Consider the following 21,757-nt stretch of genomic DNA (forward strand, 5'->3'; position numbering starts at 1 on the left):
AGCCCCTCCCTCTCCACCCCACACCCCCCCCCCCCTTTTTTTTTTTTTTTGAAGATGGGTGCGCCACAATGCAGGCGCAATGCACCCCCTATGGGGGAGAGAACGTCTAACTTTTGGCCAATCGCTTCGACGAATAGACAAACAAGGCGCGCGCACGCACGCACGCACGCACGCACACACACACACACACACACATTCCCGCCACCACCCCCCTCCCCACACACACATGCCTCATTTATCAGGAGAAAATTTATCAGAAAGGAACCATATGTCACAACTAAAATTTTGTATTAAATAATTACTTATTTCTAAAATAAATACTCAACTATACAATACTAATAATTGTAATTTATACATAATTTATTCTGAGCAACTGCGGCTAGAACCTACTACTCTTCACATGTATACCACCACCTCTTGTGGAACATTCTTAGTTTCCCGGACAGGGTGACTTAAAGCACGTTGCTGATCAAGTGTTGATCTAATTAGGCGGCTCTTGTAACCATTCTATAGCGAAAGTGTCGGGGTCGGCAATTGTATTGAGTTATTCACGGACACAGTTCCATCACTTAGTGTCCTGAATGATCCTCGCCGTTTTATACGAGCTTCTGCCCAGCGCTCGACGATTCTTCAATGGGTGAAGGAAAGTGAAGTTTCGAGAGTTACACCACTCCCAATTTGCCTCTTCTCAGCACGAGTGAAAAGAACTTCAGTCCATGGCAAAAACTGGCACCAACGTTCGTAGTATTGCGAAAATGCAGGTGCGTGAGTTGGAGCCGATGCAATTCAAAGTGTTTCGCGTCCCCGGGTCGAAATCCGTTCATTGCAAAGACGACCGTAATATCCCCCGTTTCGCGGTGCACACAAAGGTTAGTGCGAATTGACGCAAGGGCTATTTGCGCGTGCCATTGTCCTCTATTCATTCGTAGTCTTTTAATCAGCCGCCGCACTATTCTGGACCTTCGCTCTTTTGTTCAACGCTTGCTAGTTTGGCTGCTTTATTCATCGACTACGAAGGGCTCTGCTCCTCGTTATAAATCGTCCATAGTTGTTCGTCGTCCACAAGCAATGCCCGCTTACGAACCAGCCAAATAGAGGCATGGTTCATCTGCCGCCCATGTTTCTTACGCTCAAAACTGTATTTGAATTGTCATTCGAAGAAAATGTGCTTTCCTTCGACATCACCAATCAAGCTGAGGGGAAAAGCCACCGGCCGCTCTTCGGCTGTCGGTCGCGAAGCGCGAACCGCGCTGACGCATCAAGGAGCGGCGAGATTTCTCCCCTCGGCCAGCTGACGTGTAGGGAACTCTCACCAGGGGGCGCGTCCTTGAAGCTACGTTCATGCGTAAAGAAAAACGAGGCGCCTCCACGACGCCCGGGAGCTTCCGCTTGCTTAGCTACGCCGTTCTGCCCGCGGCTGAAGCAGGTGTTTCGGCCCAGCTTTCTCGGCCGCGAAACAATGGGCGGCCGACTGGGGCCGCGAGAGCGGCTGCTCGGAACACCGCCGCTGGAAGACAACGACCGTAGGCTATGCGGCGTCATCGGCCATTCGGCCCTAGCTCGGCCGTGCAGCTTTGCCTTTCTTTACGTGCCCCTTGCGGCGACATCCCTTCTGGATAACGGTTGCTTCCGTTGCTCGACGTAGAGAAATTTAAGCGAGGACCTTGCGACGAACGGTGAGCGCGGGACCTCCATGACATCCATTTTTTTTTTTGCTCCTTTTGGAATCTCTTGCGTAGTTGCGATTGAAAAAGTTAGGGATTCAGGGTTTCAGACAGTCGCGGGGAAGTGCCGCTCATCATAGAAATAGGCTGGGTGGTACTCCGACAACTTTAATTCAGCTACCCGCTATAATACCAACCCTAACATATTTCAAACTTTTAAAGCCCCAAAGGACCAACCGAGTCACTGCTCATTTATTATATATCGCCGCAGTTCTTCGAAAACTCTATACTGCGATATTAGAGGTAATAGTTGCAGTAAATTACGTGTGTTTCGGAAAATAAGTGGTCACTATTCTGTGCGAGACGGTGGGGTTAAACAGTTACGCAGAAATGAATTCGTAGTGTTCAGAAAATACGAGCTCAATGTTCCGTCCACGGCGCTGGTATAGCAGCAGAAAATCATTCATACTGGAGTGAATTCCGTCCATCTTTCACCACCTCGGGGCTGTAGCGAAATAACCGCGCACTTTAACAGTGCTTCTGTGTAGATTACGACGCCACGGCTAGTACTAGCACTGTAGATAACCACTACCTCAGCCAAAAGTGTTAATGCATAGCTATGTCAACTTGCTGACCTCTTCCAAGTAGCCTTTTCGGCGTTTTTATGACATGTTACCGTGTGGATGCGGCTAACGCAGTTGTACTGCCTCCGGACAGTAAAGAAAGCGAGCCGTCAATCAGGATCAAAGAGGGAAGCCTAATTTGGCGCGAATTTTAAGTCGGTGGGCGTCTGCGACGCCACGGAGTCGACAGCCAATCGCTTCACCGCCGAGGGCCGCACTTGGCTCTGACCACTTCTTCGATAAAAACCGAACGACACAATCCTCGCCAGCCGAGCGCATGTCCAGGGATTGTTGGGCCGAAGACTCCGATTTCCTGCGCAATAAGGGCGTCGTAAGAGCGTCTTGATGCAGCCCTTGTTGGCAGAGGACATTGGCCTGCATCGTCAAACAGCATTCGGAGTGCGTCTCAGATGACTGCGTGCCACTTCAGCCTATCGTGTTACATCAGCGCACACGAAACTGCCGCGAGCTACTGATCCTCCCTGGAGTAGCGAAGCGGCTGTGTCCTCAACTGTATCAAGTTTTTTCGTGGTGTGGTGTGACGGAGTGAGGGGGTTTGGCAATAAGTTTCGACGCCCGCGGCTGTTATTGTGGAATTTTACACTGAAATGCAACGCCACCGTGCTCTGCCAAGGCTTCGTACTTTCTGCAACAGTGTTCGCCCACGCGGACAGCTCAGAAGCCCAGTGCCGTGACATAAAGTGCTCTCCGGGGATCCCAGCCGAAGGAGATTTCGCAATTGCACCTTCTTGAACCGAAACCTTCCCCTGGGACACGTGATACGTGATTGCTGCAAGAACCGACAAACGAAAGTTGCTTGGCACAGCCGCAGGCAGGTGAGTTCTCAAGACGCTACATTGATCAGCAAGCGGCCTGGTTATTTCGTTACTTACTTTCCGGAAAATGCATGAGAAGAAACAAGTGTTGTTTTTTGATATTTTACTTTCTGCATTTCCGATGTGCTCTGCACTGGGTATTTCCTGCCAGCGTGTTAATACGAAACATCCTTCATTATCTTCCGTTTCGTGATGTTTTTTTATTACTGCGAAAAATGGGGGAAAACATTTTTTGTTCCTTCCGGCTTTTTTTGTGCAGGCCCATGGAAACAGCCTGTACTTCTGAAATTTTCTTTGTTGAGAACCCAAGATATAAGGTATTTTTGAGGTCGTTATCCCGAAAGTCATTAGTGTGTCTTTATGAAAATACAAATGTCCGTAGGTCCCAAACGGCTGCGTCACGCAAATCAGTTAACTTTGTAAGGTTCCAGTAGAGACGGTGGTGTTGGGCGATAGTTCGCTGAGCTCCATCGGACGTGAAAGCCTATTTATCGACAGTTACAGCATTGCTTTTGTTCCGGGAGTTCAGTTCCTCGCTGCACTGGTTCTTGGAACCGGGGTAGAGTCTCAAACTATGGGTACAGGAATTTATAGAACATTTTTAAAATTAACAGCGAAGTGTTGAAGGGATCGGCATGTACTGAGCAGTCAACGCAATCAAATTAAGGTCCCTTCCCGACGAAGTGGTGCCGATCGCCTCGTACAAGGACGTGTTGGACTGGTACCGGGAGGGCAGGCGGACGTACCCGCCGCCCCACCGTAAGCTCACGAGACGGGAGGCGGTGACGCTGCGGCAGCTACAGACGCGAGCGGTGTGGACACCGGTGGTGGCGAAACATGAGTGCCCAGAGGTGTACGCCAGTGACGTGTGTGCGGTGTGTGGCGAGGACCGAGCCACCATGACGCACATGCTGTGGAAATGCAAAGTAGAGGAAGGTGTCACAGACGCGTTGCCGCCGCGCCTAGCGAGTGCGGTGGCGAGTGTGGACTACGACGCCCAGCGCGAGGCCGTCCAGCAAGCGCTGGAGGCTCTCGAGCGCCAGCGGCCGACAGCACGTTCTCCTCGGAGGGTGGGTGCGAGTAGGTAGCGAGCGCCGGGTGGCCGTCCAGCGTGACGTTTAGGCCGCGTCTTTTTGCCGGACAATAAAAAACGTTGTTTCTCTCTCTCTCTCCCGTTCGATAGGAACTTCGTGAGAAATCAGGGAGCATGTCGAAATTGTTTGTGCCGGCAGAGGACCTCTGATACCGCGTAGCGTATTAGGGTATCCATAAGATTATTTTAGACAGAAACCCTAGCTAACACATATTTAGTAGCATTGAAAAGTACCGTATTAAAGAACCTGCAGACATCTTGCTTAGTTAACCTCGGCCTGACATCACGGCGGGATACCAAACTCCGGAGTGGTGTGTTGGACGCATCGATTCATTCAATCGGATGTTCTGTCTACCATCTGTTTGTGGTCGACCATGATGTGCAACAGTTGAGTAGGCAATACAAAACTTTACCGATGGAAATACACGTCCTGAAATTCTAAGGCATTTAGGTGTGGTATGCAACGGTTAGCTGAATATCACATATCATGGATTTCATTAGGCCAAACGTGGGAGGAGGAGGAATAAACATTTATTCAACTGTATTAGTTACGTTGTAGGAGGCCTCCTTAGTCCAGGAAGCCTTGGTCCTTGGCTGCCCGGCGGGCCCTGTCCACCAGTCGTTGCTGGTCTTGAGGGCGTGAGCTGGTCAGCCGGTCCTCCCACTGCTCCAGTGTTGGGTTTGGTTGGGGGGTTAATGATGGTGATTGTCGGCACTACCAGACTATATGGTAGAGAGTGTTGGGTGTGGGGCAGTGTTGACAAGTCAGAGTGTATGTTGTTGGGTAGATGGCATGGCGTAGTGTTCCATGGGGGTAGGTGTTAATTTGCAGCTGTCTGAGGGTAATGGCGTCCTCTCTGGTCATGTTGGGGTGTGGGGGGGGGGGGGTAAATGCGGCGCTGCAGTCGGTAATGGGCGAGGACATCCGTGTATCTTCTTGCAATGTCATCGCTGGAGGTTATCGATCGGTCTGCCAACGAGGGGAAGGCCCGGAAGGTATGTTTGCGGGCAGCGGCGTGGGCCGCTTCATTCCCCTCGAGGGATGCGTGGCCTGGGGTCCAGACTATGCGGAGTTCGGGTGGGCTTTGTAGATTGTTCAGGATGCGGATGGCTTGACCAGAAACACGACCTAGTTGGTAATTGCGGCAGGCGGTTTTGGAGTCTGTGATGACAGTGAGGTAGTCTGAGCCCGTGGTAGCAGCGAGGGCGATGGCAATTTCCTCTGCAGACTCTGTGTCAGGGATTGGGATTGTGGCCGACGTGAGTTCTGCGCCATGGTTGTTGACAACTCTGATGGCATGCGCAGACTTTCGAGAGTACCGGGCAGCATCTGTGTAGCGGACCGCTGGTTTGTTGTCTCCGTAGGATTTTCTCAGGGTGATGACCCTGGCCTTTCTTCGGTATGCATTGAATACTGGATGCATATTTCTGGGGATTGGAGCAACGCTAATATGTTGGCGTAGAATCAGGGGGATGCGCTGTTTACTATATGATGACTCCTGTGCATCGTAGCCAAGCCGACGTAGCGTAAGACGACCCGTTTTGGTGAGTTTAAGTCTTTCGAGTTGGCTTATTTTGTGAGCTTCAGCGAGTTCCTCCCAGGTGTTGTGCAGACCAAGTTTCATTAACTTGTCAGTAGAAGTTGTCGGAGGTAGACCAAGTGCAAGCTTGCAGGCCTTCCGGATAAGGACATTCAGTTTGTCGCGCTCGCTATTCTTGAGACTGAGGTATGGAGAGCCGCAAGTAATCCTACTGATGATTAGGGCTTGGGTCAGGCGTATTATGTCGTGCTCTTTGAGACCATGGCGTCTGTTGCTTACGCGGCGAATGAGATGGGTGACTTGAATTACTGCTTCTTGAACTTTTTGGATGGTTGCAAGGCCTGCTCCGTCTCTCTGTAATGTGAAGCCGAGAATTCGTAGGGTATTAACCAGGGGTATGGGGTTACCATTGGCTGAGAGTTCAAGGTCGGGTATGGGGTGGGTGGGTGACCTCTGCTGCGTTTCTTGAGCAGTAAAAGTTCCGATTTGTCAGGGGCACAGCAAAGCCCGCGAGCCCGGAGGTATTCTTCCGTGATGTAGAAATACACAAATATACCCATCAAGCAGCACTGTTCCATAAAAAGGAACGATACAAAAAAATCACGCGCTCTGTAAATAAGAAACGGTTATGAACTGGACACCTATAGAGGTGTTATATTTCCCTTGTGGACAAAAAATTCGGTCACAGTATTTTTTCCGTCCCCTTGAGGCGTTGAAAGAAAACGGTGTCACAGACAGACAGACAGACGGACAGACAGTTAGATAGATAGATAGATAGATAGATAGATAGATAGATAGATAGATAGATAGATAGATAGATAGATAGATAGATAGATAGATAGATAGATAGATAGATAGATAGATAGATAGATAGATAGATAGATAGATAGATAGATAGATAGATAGATAGATAGATAGATAGATAGATAGATAGATAGATAGATAGATAGATAGATAGATAGATAGATAGATAGATAGATAGATAGATAGATAGATAGATAGATAGATGGATGGATAGTTAGATGGATGGATGGATGGATGGATGGATGGATAGATAGATAGATAGATAGATAGATAGATAGATAGATAGATAGATAGATAGATAGATAGATAGATAGATAGATAGATAGATAGATAGATAGATAGATAGATAGATAGATAGATAGATAGATAGATAGATAGATAGATAGATAGATAGATAGATAGATAGATAGATAGATAGATAGGTGTGTGTGTGTGTGTGTGTGTGTGTGTGTGTGTGTGTGTGCGTGTGTGTGTGTGTGTGTGTGTGTGTGTGTGTGTGTGTGTGCAGGGAATAAGAAAGGCAAATGAGGCGCTCATTAAATTAATTCAGACATAAGGGTAGGCAGTCAAGAAAGCCAAGGAAAGCAGAGGGGAGACTGTGGTAGGCCATTCATTATTGTTGAAACAGATACAGCTTTTCTTGAAAAAAGAAAGCAAGAAAGAAAGTGGAGAAAAACATGCCCACCGAGTGGGATCCAAGCCCATGACCTCCAGAATGCGCGTATGGTGTGGTGACCACTACGCTACCGGCGGAGCTTTGCTCCCCTCTACTTTCTCGGGTATTTATGTTAAGGTAATTGTTTTCTGTGCTTAGGAGTGGTAGCGAGCGCCACTCCGACTACTCGGGGTGAAGAGGACTTTTAAAGACGATAGTCTTTCTTGGGCTACTTAAACCCAGGAATTTTGGTCTGTCTGTATGTATGTCTGTCTGTCCGTCTGTCTGTCTGTCCGACTGTCTGTCTGTGACTCGATTGAGCCACCCGGCCAAAGCAAAACAATGCCTGCGCAATAGTCTTATATAGTCACAGCTAAATCTACCCGTCTGTGTCCGGTGTATGGTTCATACTTGTCAACATTGTTGAAGAAGAACAAGACATTACGCAAATATGAGGCAACAAATCAATACAGAAGTGATATTTGCAGTGTTCCTTTATAAAAAATCAAACATTCTTGACTTTTGCGAAATTAAATACTTCATCAACTGCAGAAAAAGAATTCACTCCGCCGTCGCCTGCTGTCGCCCGCGCCACTATAGCTTCTGGCGCCATTGTAAGAAATCAACCGGCAACAGTTACGCAAGGTTCCACTTGATAGGTTCCACGTTCTGCTTGCAACGCACGTGGAGTGGGGAAACGCGGTTCTATAAACGTTGAAGTAGGGCGCCTCGATTAACGCGCGTCTTCGCCGTACGGCAGCGTTCGCATCGAGACACCCGGTTTGGAGCAGAGGAACGCGGGAAGTTTAAAATAATTTAAGCGAACCTTTGGCGTGTTTACCTTGGGAGGAGCGCGACGCAAGAGGAACAACATGAGAGGTGAGCGGGAAAGCGAAGGGAGGCATTTACTTCGCAAAAGCCGATAAAGACTGTCGTCTTTTGACGGCATTTGCAACGAAAGGAGCAGATACGCGGCCAATTTTTTTTTTAATCCCCGGGTCGTGACTACAGCGTCTACGACATGTCGAGAGCGGTCAACTTGCGTTGAACACTTTTATGCTACCTATGACACCAAGACTGCGTGAACCGAGACCCTCGCTATGCATGAAGCGAATCAGAAACGGAAATAAGGGGTCGTTAAATTAATACAGAAATAAGGGTAGGCATTCAAGAAAGCCAAAAAAAAGCAAAGAGCAGAATTCGAGGCCATTTTTTATCTTTGAAACAGGCACAGATGTTTGAAAGAAACACAGTAAAGAAAAACATGTTCGAAGGGGACGTGGAGGTCGGTCGTGGGTTCATATCCCACCCGGCGCGCATGTTTTTCTCCCCTTTCGTTCGTATTTTCAAAAATCTGCACCTGTTTCAACGGTAATCAATCATCTACACACACACACACACACACACACACACACACACACACACACACACACACACACACACACACACACACACACACACACACACACACACACATATATATATATATATATATATATATATATATATATATATATATATAGAGAGAGAGAGAGAGAGAGAGAGAGAGAGAAAACAAGGCCACATGTTTAAAACAGTACAAATGGACTGTATGTTACTTTCCTTTTGACATGGACTTGCGTTCATCACAGTACATTACGTGGTTCACTTACGGCGCACGCAATCTAGCGGATGGTACCGCAAGTTGTAGACTGATGTACATCGGTCGATAGAAGGACAGCGCGGCCCTCAAATACGTCATCGGGTGTAGATGCGATGTATAGAACCTTTTTTTCCTAGCAAGCAACGTGAGGTAACGCTCTTGCCGTGTAAGGTTCCAGGGCTACCCTAATCGCTTTTTGACGACTCTACTCGAGGAGTTTTAGTCCGCTTCACTACAAGGCAACTTTTCTGGACGTGCGAAAAACTTCGATTGCAAGAAGGCCATCATGACGGCTGTGGTATTCTACTCTGATAAAGGTAAGTCCACTTGGAGAAGCGCTATTGAACTTCGTTGAGATTGTTTTTACTTATGAAGTCTGAATGTTCGCTCATCCTATTTTTACGCGGTGTTTGGGAGTTTCTATGCGTTTTCAGTTTTTTTCTTTATGCGGCGCGCGCGTGTGAATGCACGTATGAGTTCGTGTGTGCGTGCGTGCGGGTGCATGTGTGCATACGTGCGTGCGTGGGGGTTGAAAACCCCGTTGAAAACAACCCCCTCAGAAAAAAAAAAAATCCCGGATCACAAAGAATTTACCACTGGGAAAGCTTATGCAGTGCATTTATGAATCGAGAATGCGGAACCTGACGGTTCGGAAAATGAACAGAGTATACATTTGCAAAATTCATACATGGTCACTACGGATTTTTAGTTACTATGGCAAGAGTTACTACGCCACAACTCGCAATTTCCGTGCTGGGTCGCCGACTGGGAAGCGATTACTCGAATAAATAGGCCAATTTTTACGTACAGAGCTGCAACACTACTAAATAAGTACTCTGCAGAGTGCCCCACATAAAAAATACCTTTCGATGAAAGATTTAAAAATTCAATCGAACTCCTTTCGGTAAAGGCATGTCTGTTGCACCCAAGCGCTTCATATGAAGGAACGGAAATGTATGTACCTTGAAATAAGTTGCCACAGCAAGAAAACGCCAAGATAAGCTGTGTAGGAGGCGATCTCTTTTGGGAAAACAACGCGCGACACTTTCCTGCCTACCCCACTCTTCAACGATTGAAGCCTCTATCGGAGTGATTGAATATACGACAACACATCGTTAACCGAAGCAAACGTTCTTTTACAGCTTCAGGGACCACTGTCACATTTTAAAATTTTCGTGTTGATGACCCTACTTCGTGAAACGCAGCTCCCTTTATTATGCGCCTATATAAAGCCTAGAGTATAGGCATTAAAAAGCGATTGGAGTAGCTCTGGAACACCACACGACAAGAGCGTTGCCTCACACAGCGAGGTTGATGAAGAGGCTCTGTCTCTATATATAGCATCTACGCACAATAACGTATCCGAGTGGGCGCCGTCCCTCTATCGACCAACGGTCACCACAGTACCACTGGCAGGAGCGCCCGCTCAGATTTCGTGCGCCGTAAGTGAAGCGTGAGCCGTGTGCAACAAAACGAATACCGTACTTTCGTCAACACAGGCGAGCGTGGGCATAGCTCAGACGCCTCGTGAATTGCGATACGTGTGGCATTCAGAGCTCGACGCCCCTTCGTTGACCGTCGTTCTGAGTATGTATTCAGCGGTAGAGTGGAATGGCACCACAGCTGCCTAGTGTCTTCAAGATTACGAGGGTTTTGGGCGTAACAACTTGAGCCCACCCATGTGCAGCTAGCACAACCACTATATAATTTCTCTTTCCGGTGCTGAAACTGATTGATGTAATTCTGTCGGCATGGTTCACTGTGAAGTAGATTAGCCACAAGGATGTCTTCCACGGCCATTGAGCTCACCGCTGCAAGAGGCTCCTTTACATAAGAAGAAATCCAGCTCCGCTATCAGTAATCTTGATAAATTCTGCAAACATCAGCGCGTGAAGCTCGTAGAAGTAGTTTACTCACTCACTCACTCACTCACTCACTCACTCACTCACTCACTCACTCACTCACTCACTCACTCACTCACTCACTCACTCACTCACTCACTCACTGCCTTCCCTCACTCTCTCAGCCTTGGCGCTACTGGTGTCTTCGTTAGCCAGAGCCTTTTTCTTTCTCTTTTTGCTTTGTTCTGCTTTATCCCGTCTATATTCAACACTGTTTTTATTCGGCACAGCGCTTTTTTTTTCAGTTTAGGCTTTGTTGCGATTAGAGCCGCTGGCGCCTGTGCGAGGTTGTCTTTTTTACTCTGTTCTTGTTCTGCTTTTATTCCGCACCTCTACAACGCCAGGTCACTGCTGAAGTTTTCTTTAAACTTATTCTCGTGCGAACCCTCAGGACCTGAATTTTTAATAAAAGTATGCTGCTTTTTGTTTACGTACCTGTGTTTTGCTTGCAATCAACACAAGGCTATCTATACACTAAGCAATTTTGACATGTACGAACCGTATCACCAGCGGAACTTTTTTGCAGAGGTGTCACCAATACAGTGAAATCTTCTTGATACAATTCTGCATAACACGTTTTTCGGCTTAATACGTTACTATTCTCACTCCCGGCCGATGTCTCTTGGAAATAGTGCATATTCATGCGTTCAATACGATCACATTCTTTTCCGAAAATTAGATAATAGGACCGCGAAAGGGATTTTGACTGAGATTTCTAGAAATCTTACGTTTCTTCTTCGGTGTACTAGCTAAAAACCCCATTCCCACACGCCACGACCTGCCCGTTTCAGACTGGGATTGGTAAAACGTTTATTTGTTTTTTTAGTAGTTGGGTGGCACTCAACCGGGGTCTTGTGCCACGTTCCCGACGGGATCAGCAGGAGTGGTGCCCTTAATGCAGGGCTCCAACGGTCCCTGCTGCTTTGCGTGCCCACTGACTCATACCGATCTGGTCTTCACAGCAGTCGTTCGCCCCAGTGCCTCCCATTGCTCCACATTAGGGTTTCTGATTTTGGGGACAGCCGTTATGCTTTGGCATTCCCATGTGCTGTGGTAGAGGGTGAGTTTTCTTGATGGCACAATGGGCATGCGTCTGCATATTGAGTTGGATAAATTTTACTCAGCACGTTTAGGTCAGGGAAAGTGCCTGTCTGCAACTGTCTCCAGTCGGTGGCTTCTGCCCTCGTCAGGGATTCGTGTAGCGGAGGGTACTTTTTCCCGATACCCCTGTAGTATGCCAATGTGATTGACTACTCCGAGGGTACTGGCGTGGATTCTTCGGAATCGTCGGGTGCTCGGTTTGTAGGATAGCCTCGAGCTACCCTGTCCGCCTCTGTGTTTCCCTCTATTCCCGAGCGCGCGGGGGCCCACGGGATCCTGTGTTGAATCTTAGGTGGATGCTCAGGGTGTTGGGGTACGCCGCCTTTTAGCCTGGAGGAGAGTGCACAAAGTGCGCGGTGGCTTACCCGGCACTTCAAAAAGTGTCGATAGGCCTCTTGCGAGTCGGAAATTATTGTAAACGATCGGCCCGCCCGGAAGCCTTCCACTGCTGCCAGAGCGTCAGCTATAGCTCCCGGCGTCTGTCGCCGTACAATGACGTAGCGAGACTACAGCCACCCTTCGTCCTTTCCTTGGATCTTGTGTGGCTGCGTCCACGTGCGCTGGGTTGTTCTTGGAGGAGAACGTGCGACGTATGAAGTCCATTCCTTCCTGGCGCCTGCCTTTATGGACGTTGGGTTTTATGTTCCAAGTGCAGAGCCCTTTAGGGGCACGTTATGTCGACGTAGCTCTTTCGCTGTCACAATGTCCGGCTGCCGGAATCAGGCGGCGCACCGAGATAACGGACCCAAAAAAATTGGCCGCGTATCTGCTCCTTTCGTTGCAAATGTCGTCAAAAGACGATAGTCTTTGTAGACATTTGCCAAGGAAATGCCCCACTTTGCTTTTGCGCTCACCTCTCATGCTGTTCCTGTACCGTCGCACTCATTCCAAGGTAAACACACTAAAGGTTTGCGCAAGGCGATTTGAATTTACCGCGTTCCACTGCTACAGGCCGCGTTCCTCGATGCCAGCGCTGCAGTACGGCGGAGACGCGCGTGAAGGGAGGCGGCCGACTAGAAGATTTATGGAGCCGTGTGGCCGTGCTCCACGTGCGTTCCAAGCAGAACGTGGAACCTAGATAGTGGAACCTTTCGTTGCTGTTGCCGCGTGATTTTTCATATGCCGCCAGGAATCGGCGGTTTTCTGCAGTAGATGTAGAATATCATTTGCTGTCGAAAAACCAAGCACCCATGATTTTTTTAATAAAGGAACACTGTAAATATCCCTTGTGTACTAATTTCCTGTCTTATATTTGCGTAATGTCTTGTTCTTGTTCAACAAAATTGACAAGTATGAACATATAAACCGGGCTTAGACGTTTACATGTGGCTGTGAGTATATAAGACTATTGCGCAATATCAATTTTACTTTGGCCGGGTGGCTGAATCGAGTCACAGACAGACAGACAGACAGACATACAGACAGACCAAAATTTCTGGGTTTAAGTAGCCCAAGAAAGACTATGATCTTAAAAAAAAGCCCAACAGCGTTACGGCGTAACGGACCCAAACAGAGGCTTCGAAAAACAACCGGCTTATATAGGCATACCCGTTTGAAACTTCTGAACCGCTGGCACTTGTCACACATCTCCCCGTTATTTAGCGCAAAGAAAACTGCAGGTACATTTGAGTCAAAAGTTGTGTATATAACCGGCAGCCCCCGCGCCCATATGTCGTGAGGAATGTTTGCTGTCTTGGACATTTGTCTCATTTGTTTTGTGTAACTCAGTTGGCACCGGAGCGTCCTACCCGCTGGGGTCTGCATCAGCCCCTCAGTCTGGGCCTTGAGTTGATCTTCTTTGTGTTCTTGAAATGCGTTATGGAATCCTTAGGCCCGTAGCTCTTCTGTTTACGTGCATATCGGTAGCCTTAGCGCCATCTTGTGCACTTTTCTTAAGATTATTACGAACTGTTGCTCTTTGAAAAGGCTTATGCTCGGCTAGGGCAGGCTGTATGTCACCCTGCTCACTACCAAACTGCGCATCAGCTTCAAAGTATCTTCTCTCATTCTGGTGCTTCGGTTAGCGATTAGCTTTATCATCCTGGACACTTGCATAGAGATGCAAGTTAGGGCGAGAAAACGAAGAGATTTTTTAAGCTTTTTTTTTTTCAGGAAAATGGGAAAAATTGGAAAAAAGACGATTCCGCACAGATCTACAGAACATCCGACATACTTCTTAAAGCGAAAGCTTTAGATGTCTCATCAAACGTGAAACGTGACCGCAGTCACGCAGTCACGTGACCGCAGTCACCAAATGACGGCCGCTGTAAAAAGAAAATAATTAAATAGCATATACATAGAAGCTGATTTGGGTTTGAATGGGATTTGACCCCAGGTCGCAAAGAGCCGCAGCCAAGTGTGCTAACTACACCACTGAACCTGTACCAAGCCAGGATGGAACAAGAATTATCCGGATGCGTGCCGCATGACAGGTGAACGGGGCGGCATCGCGAACACGGTGCAGTAGTGAAGAACTCTTCGATAATCTCTGGTTTTCGCCTTCAAATCACTTAAGGTACTTAAGTGTCCGATAATTGTTTTTTTAACATTGAAAAGAATATGATTGTTACACGCTGAATCACAAAACTTCCAGCAGAGCTTCCGCTCTCAAGATCTATGCACGAGTTCAAGTCAAGGCATTCATTTTAGAAACCGTTTCCCTCACTGCATATTGGTCGCATCGCAACAAATTTTCCCGGAGGTGCTCTGTTTTTTTTTAATGTTACCCTGGTTAAAAAAAACGAAAAAACCCTTTCTTTCAATGTTTATTTTATTTTATTTTATTTTTTTAACTACTCACATCTCTAGACTTGCGCCGTCGTTGTTTTGAGGGAGGCTAGGGTGTGGGTACTCCGTTGGTTGGATTGAATCCACATCCCTGGTACTCTCTCCGTCGTTTTTTCGTGCACGTTGCAGAGACGCTGAGGCGGCGGCAGCGCCGGTTTTTGCAAGACCATCGCTGCCAGGCGTGACTGCTTCGTCCAACGATGATGATACGTCAGGCAATGCACCACGCCATTCAGCGAAACGTATCAAAATCAAGAAAGAAGGTGCGCAACGCTCTCGGCATGCGCGACTTTTCTTCCCTACTTCTCGCTATGCTCCGATCTTCCCGCGCTGTTTTTTGTTCTCTTTCTGCCTTGCTGCTGTATTCGGTGGTGCGGCTGTGGTTATGGGCCCTTTTTTTTTTTGTGTTCTCCAATGGCTGCCTTGTTGCTGTACGTGGCAGTGCTGTCAGGCTGCAACGTCGAGGAAATGCAAGACTCTCAGTTTAAAATAAAAAGGGGAAATTGTGCACACTCGAAGAGAACCAGAAGAGGAAGAACCCGAAGAGAAACCAGAAAACGAAGAGGAAAAGAGCTGCAAGTCTTCGGCCCCGGTATGAAACAAACATGATGTGCGAAGCATTAGCAAATGAAAAACATCTCCCACACATGGTTCAAGAAAGTTAGAGCGGCAGTGAACGTCGACGGGTGAGTCCTACGCGAAAAAGTTGACAACATCGCACTCTACTGGGGCATTGAAGACTTCCAAGCGTCCAGCGTCTCGCCTTCACCGATATAAGGCACAACACGGACTGCCGTAGAAACATCGTCCGGCAAAGCGAGAAATACTAGGAATTTCTTTTCTTCTTTTGCTTTTTCAGAGAAATTTAGTCAGGGGCGTTGCAAAGAAAGTGTGGCACAAACAGACCAACTTCGTCAATGTTGCTCAATAACTAGAGTTGCTGACGGAGTATGCATATTTTCCTAATTTGTTTAACCTCTTTGGATAAATCTATTTTCGCATAATACGTTTTATTTTTCGTGGAAAACGTATCAACGACATTTCACTTGTATATTTTGTAATCGTGCTCGCTATTGACAAGAACGCGATAATGTCACGAGGGGTTTTTTCCGACAAGAAATACCATGACGCGCGAAAGCGCGGATAGCTGTTTTTTTGGATATTTCGCGAGCATTCTACACAACAAGTCGTTCTCACATTCTTGCCGGCCTTGTCGAAATGGGAAATTCTTCGATGGATTGAGAACTTCTTGAAAAACAGCAGAATTTACATGTGCACCAGCCAAGAAGATAGCCAACACCATGCAGGGGAACAAAGGGTTCTTCAAGGGAGCGTACTAATTCCGCTGCTGTTTAATAGTATAATGGCAAAGTTTCTGGCCTTATTTTTCCGGTAGAAGAATTTCTATACGTTATTCACTTCGCTAACAATACCTGCTGCACTGGTGAACACCCGTCTCAAGACGCGCGTCACTTATTACTCGAATGCCCCTGTTATGCGACCGAGCGAAAAAAAAAATGAGTGATAAGCTGAGCCTATTATGTGGGACACCCCCATCTTTGCGAAAGCTATTAGGACCTTGGGATGATCTACGAGGTCACGACAAAGCACTCCGTGTCATAAGGGATTTCTTTCAAGAAACGCAGATATGCGAGCATTACTAAATGCACGTACGTTCCCCTGGACGAGTATGGCAACACGCACGAGAGTTGCGCGTTGTGATATACAGATGAATATTTTCGTGTACATTTTATTGTGGCAATTTTGTGGAGTTTGTATATTGATGCCTACACGCTTACTGCATGACGTTCCCGTGCATACAAACCGAGGCCCTATTGTTTCGCTGTGCCCGTGTATGTATTGTGCAAGGCATATTTTTGACACAACACACGTGGCATCTTTCAACTGCTGCCATTTATAATGTAATTGGTGTTACCTTGTTGTTTATTAAGACTGTCACTATACCTTTTTATAAATTCATTTTTGAAGCAGTCAGCTCCTTTTTGGCTGCATCTATAACCTCTCCAATAATCAATATTGCCCTCTCATTCTCTCTCACCATTTACTCGCCAAAGCATGCTATGCATTAAAAAAAAATTCTCCAAAGGTTCGTTTTTTTTTTACTTTTTATAGGCCAAACTATCCTGCCTATATTCTGTTGATAACATTTATTATGCGGATTCCACTCACCAAACTCTCCACAGACTCGACAGACCCGCGCTATCTTGGCTAACGTGATTCAAGGATATTTCCTTTATTCTATTTCTGTGTTTCTCTCTCCCTTTATCTTCCTCTGCGCATGTGTGCGCAGTGCAATATCGTATGGCACTTCATAAGACGAAAGTTAACATTTTCATTCCTGTTCTTAATTGAAATTTGCTCGAAATCGATATAAACAAATCTTTAGGTGAAAAATACTAGGTGCTTCGATGCAGTACATAAGACGTGTAACTTATATCGCACAGGATATAAGTTACAAGTCTTTCCTGCCTGTACAGTATTTGTATTTGCTATTTCACCGCGAGAGTGCCTACGAAGGCAAAGCGAGTTTAACCGGACTGCGCAACATTAGCAGCCCGCTTTCACTTGCACGTAAGCATTTCGTTTCACTCACCATAACGGTGGGCCTTCACCAAAAAAAGTGGTAGAAAGAATCAAATTCACGCATTGTAGACAGCAGTACTTCTTTTTATATCGCCGCCTAAAGTAAATATTAACAAATCGGAATAAATAATAGGAAATGGTACCGGCAGCCGAGCAACCGAAGCAGAAAAATACGAATACAATTAAGTTTTGTCCAGTGAACGAATACTTATCGCAAAAAGTTTCGAATTTCGCAAGAAAGCAGTCCTCTATTGCCGCTGCTTGTTTTGTGGTATAGTTTGTTAAAGCTTAACACGTATTAGGCCGTTTGTGATCAGAGACAGAGCAAGTGTGTCACGATATCTTCTCTTTCGCACTGTGACATTCATCTACTTATTTTTCTTGGGTTGGTGTTGTTACTTTTTTCCCGTCGTTTACTTTTCATTTTGTTTCAGCGTTTCCATTAACGATTTTCTTTTCAATTGTATTTTTATGTCCGGACCCTGCTGGCAGCATTCTCTTGTTTTTCTTGTCCTTCTTTTTTTTCTTTTTTTTTAACGCTTCATGTCTGTCTTCTTCCTGCTGTAACCGTGATGTCTGATATGCACCACTCATCAACGTAGTCACCCCCCATCTGGTGTAGCAAGCCTTGTCCGTAGCAGGGCTGACCTCACCAGTTCACATTAAAGAGCATTCTCTCTCTCTCTCTCTGACTTCTTCAGCCTCGCCCTTTTTCCGTATTTAAAGTCCTAGGGCTCCTTAAAAATACAGGAATAAGAAAAGCTGCAATACATTTCTTACCTTTTTTCTCACCGAGACCATACTTCAGCGGTCGTAAACTTTTTGCTCTGAGTCGACGTCTCGATATCTACACGAACATCCTCACTCACCTGTTTTTTTTTTTGTTTTTTTTTTCGAAGCTAAAACTAAGCTAAAACAGAAGCTAAAACAGAAGCTTCGAAGCTAAAACAGAATTTTTGAAGATTCATGCATAACAACGTTGTACCGCGTAACTACCCTAGCTTCTGCTGTATGTTGTCCTGCAAAAGCTTTCTTCTCCCCATCGTTTCCGGCCACTTTTGGGCAAACCGGCTGCTGCGTCTGCTCATTATGACTCCTCCGCGGTCCAAATACCACTGACCCGGTGAGAAGCGGCGGCTTCTTGCTCCCTCAGCCGTGAAGAGCTGATGCCACTGGACCGACCCCATAAGACATACGTACCTAATGCTCTATCCACTCGGACTGCAGCCTCCGGAAACTGAGGGGCCCTGCAAGCGCGGCCAATTCGTTCAGCATCGTGTTCGACAGAGCGTGGTCGTAGCAGCATTTTACCTTTTGTGGTTCAGCACGGTACCTCTCCCAAGTATGGACTAGTGAAACTTCAATTCACTGGGGGCTCAGACATGCTTTATGGGCGTTCCAACCTTACGCAATTCTTACAGTTGCGTGGAGAAGAAACACAATTTTGTCGGGGATCTCCCGATAGGGCACTCCCTCTACAACATCGCAGTTTAGCTTCCTTCGCGGCATCTAACTTGGCAGGGCACGCTCAATAACATTCCTAAGATTGTACAGCTTGCGTGGGGGCTTGGGTGCCTGCGTGTCCAAAAGTGCTGTCTGTCTGTGCACCTCCGAGGGGACTTGGTATTATCTGCATTGCATCCTGGTACAGAAACTCAGCCAGCCAGCCCGGCTTTCTTTCTTTCTTTTCATCTCTATAAATCCTTACCGTACCGGGAGACGGTTATTAATTATTCAAACGTGTGGCTTTCAGCATTTGCTGCTGCTCCAGAATTACATACGGGAAACTCAGAAAAATGTTATTCACCCCCTTCTTCGTCACCTGTCTCCATATACAGTTAAAACTCGATCTAACCAAACACGATCGTACGAATTTCGTGACCCAACGAACAAATTCGGATTCCCCCGCAGGTTCCTATAGATGGTATTCCCTGAAAAGTTTAGCTGCCACTTTATTTGCTTGGCAACACTGGGCACGGCCGTGGCCATGGCCGAAGAGCCACGGACATGGCGCGGCTTCTACCACTGCTCCCGCATTCAGCAGAAAAAAAAAAAAAAACACTGGCGTCCGTCGTGTGCTCCGTTTCAATTCCATTCTCAACAGTGGTGTCAACAGAGATGTTATTAATCGCACTCACATTGGAGTCGAGGTATTACTTCACGTTCGGTGGGGTACAGTTTGGAACGTCCAACGCACATCACGTGCTTAGCAGAGACAAGTACCGCCATCCCGCGGAGCCTGACATAACGAGTGACGGCGCACTCACATGGTTGCCTGCATGCGTGCCTCGCTAGTGAATACGACCTATATGGCTCAGTGCTGTAATGAACTCGAGCTAACGAATAGATTCAGCGCCATTCCCGATCTAACCAAGTATTTCGACAAACAGACGCATTTATAAAAGGCGCAGTTTCGAATGTGCTCCGTCAGAACGCCACGAAGACTATCGCGCCACGTCGTGAAAAAAAAATCGAGGCATTTGTTTCGTTTTTACGGAACTCTACGAGATAAATTCAGCATTCAGAAGTCCCATGGCCACAGACCGCGGCGTCCCGGCCAGCACGCTTCCACAATCTTGAAGGAAAAGGACGCCGTCATCCATGTGACTTCGTTTAGAATTCCGTCGAATAAAAATAACCTCAAGACTAGCCCACACGAGAAGTTGGAGTGAGCCCCGTTTTCGTGGCTCACGGATGTGAGAGCGAAGAACATTCCGCTCAGCGGGGTACAACAAAAAGCACTGTGTTTCCCGCGTCTGCTGGGGCGCGATGACTCCGGGGCAAGCCCCAGCTGGCTTATTATTTTCGCCGCGGACAATGAGCGCATTGCTAAAGTATCGCACGGCGAGCGCCCCGACCACCGCAATCACGATGTCACGGTAGCTGATGGGATGCGCCTCCATTTAGACATCGAATTTATGAAATCAAGTGCTCGTAAAACGTCAGTTTCAATTTTACAAAGTTCTCGATTGAACGAAATACGTCGTGGCTTCCGGTGACTTCTTTAAATCAGGTTTTAACTGTCTTGTATGCCGCAGGAGTTCTTGTAATTCTTTAGGCACCGTAATTTTTCCTTGTGTCGCTTTTGCCTCACTTCAACTCTGCATAGCACATAACGTTTAATATCATGACACATTACGTCAACGTCAAAATTGTCGAGATTTAGCGCGTGTTACAGGGGGGAAAGCCGTCAAAAATATAATGGAGAGGTGTAAGCGCGGGGGGAAGAACGGATGCAAAACGATTACAGTACATGGCAAGGCTCATTAGTTTCGAATATGTTTAATGGGAGCTCGTAAAAAGAAAGACGACACTTCCTGAGCCAAGTGCAGGAAGTGGTTTTTCTTGTCCTGCTAGTGAGCGCGCATCCGTGTCACAAAAAGCGAAATCGGTCCATTAAAAGTCAAGCAGCGTGGATTTGCTTCCGAAGCTTTTTTCTGAGGCTAGACAAATAAAACGTCACCTAATTTTCGCCCCGTAGCGCAGTTGTTGGAGGGTTTAAAACTCCATTTCTTTTATGGCTTAGCTTTAGCAAGTTTAGTGTCGGAATAGGCGTATACAATCGCGTAACAAAATCTTTTCTGCGCTCTATACAACAGCAAAGCGATACCGCGGTGTTTTAGCGCCCAGATGCGCTGAATTCGTATGATGTACTGCTATAGTTACCAGAAATAATTTCATATTAACGTTCTCTGAGGCGAAAACATGCCTCATATATCTGGCGCTGTAGTGGAGATCTGCGTATTAATTTAAACCACTCGGGTATCTTTAAGGTACGGCGTAGTCCTCAGGTTCATTAGCGTAACGACTTATCTACTGAGCCATCACGGCGGTCACACTAATCGTGCCGGGTTCCGAGTAAAAGTTTCCAAAACACGGGCAGCCATCGAGCATCTCTAGGGGACGGTTGCTATAAGCAAACTCGTTTGTTCACAACATTTGGCGGCAAGCACTTTAGTTCAAAGTTATCTTCACGTGAACCACCCTCCGTGACTAGAAGGGTGTGGTCACGGTGGGTGGTTCATGGTGGCTGGTTCACGTGAAGGGCCCTCTATCACTGGAGCGCGATAACGCGGACATAATTTACATGAAGAGATACGGGAACACGAACTAACCAAGAACCCCGCTCGAAAAGCGACAAAACAACGCGGGTATACGGACGATACGAGATGACCATTCGCAAAAACGACGATGTCTTTCGCGCATCGCCGTCTCTTGTCGTCTCTATGCATTCTATGTGCCGTCTCGTTTCTTGTACATCTAAATACAACCATTTTTTATGTTGGGGACCGAAGTAGTGGGCTTTGCCTTCAGAGTGGTGTAATCATTCTCTTTTAAGTATTTTAGGCAGAGCAGCTGAAGACCAGAAGTATACGAAAACCTGTCATAGGCGAGTGTGTTGCGCTTGTACATAAAAAAGCGGTTTGACAGAATATGCTGGTTAAACCGTGAATATGTGTGATGATGTTCTTTCCAGACACGCTATGAAACGTGCCGGATAAAAAT

General features: G+C 46.9%; 1 protein-coding gene across 8 annotated transcripts in view; it reads left to right on the forward strand.

Moving 5' to 3' along the window:
* Positions 1 to 21,757, forward strand: part of LOC144169668 (calcitonin gene-related peptide type 1 receptor-like) — a 527,733-nt gene that overhangs the window by 195,556 nt on the left and 310,420 nt on the right. For 3 of the 8 annotated variants that reach the window (XM_077698940.1, XM_077698948.1, XM_077698947.1), the window contains exon 1: positions 1,383 to 3,123. The exons of 3 other annotated variants lie outside the window; for them this stretch is intronic. The gene's annotated coding sequence lies outside the window, so the exon portion shown is untranslated. Of the gene's footprint in view, positions 1 to 1,380; positions 3,124 to 21,757 lie in introns of those variants that run through there. 2 more of the 8 variants (XR_013322493.1, XM_077698943.1) reach the window with 2 other exon arrangements.

Source organism: Haemaphysalis longicornis, unplaced genomic scaffold (assembly GCF_048455015.1).
Source record: "Haemaphysalis longicornis isolate Haplotype H1 unplaced genomic scaffold, Haemaphysalis longicornis Haplotype H1 scaffold_2, whole genome shotgun sequence".
Classification (NCBI taxonomy): Eukaryota; Metazoa; Arthropoda; class Arachnida; order Ixodida; family Ixodidae; genus Haemaphysalis; species Haemaphysalis longicornis.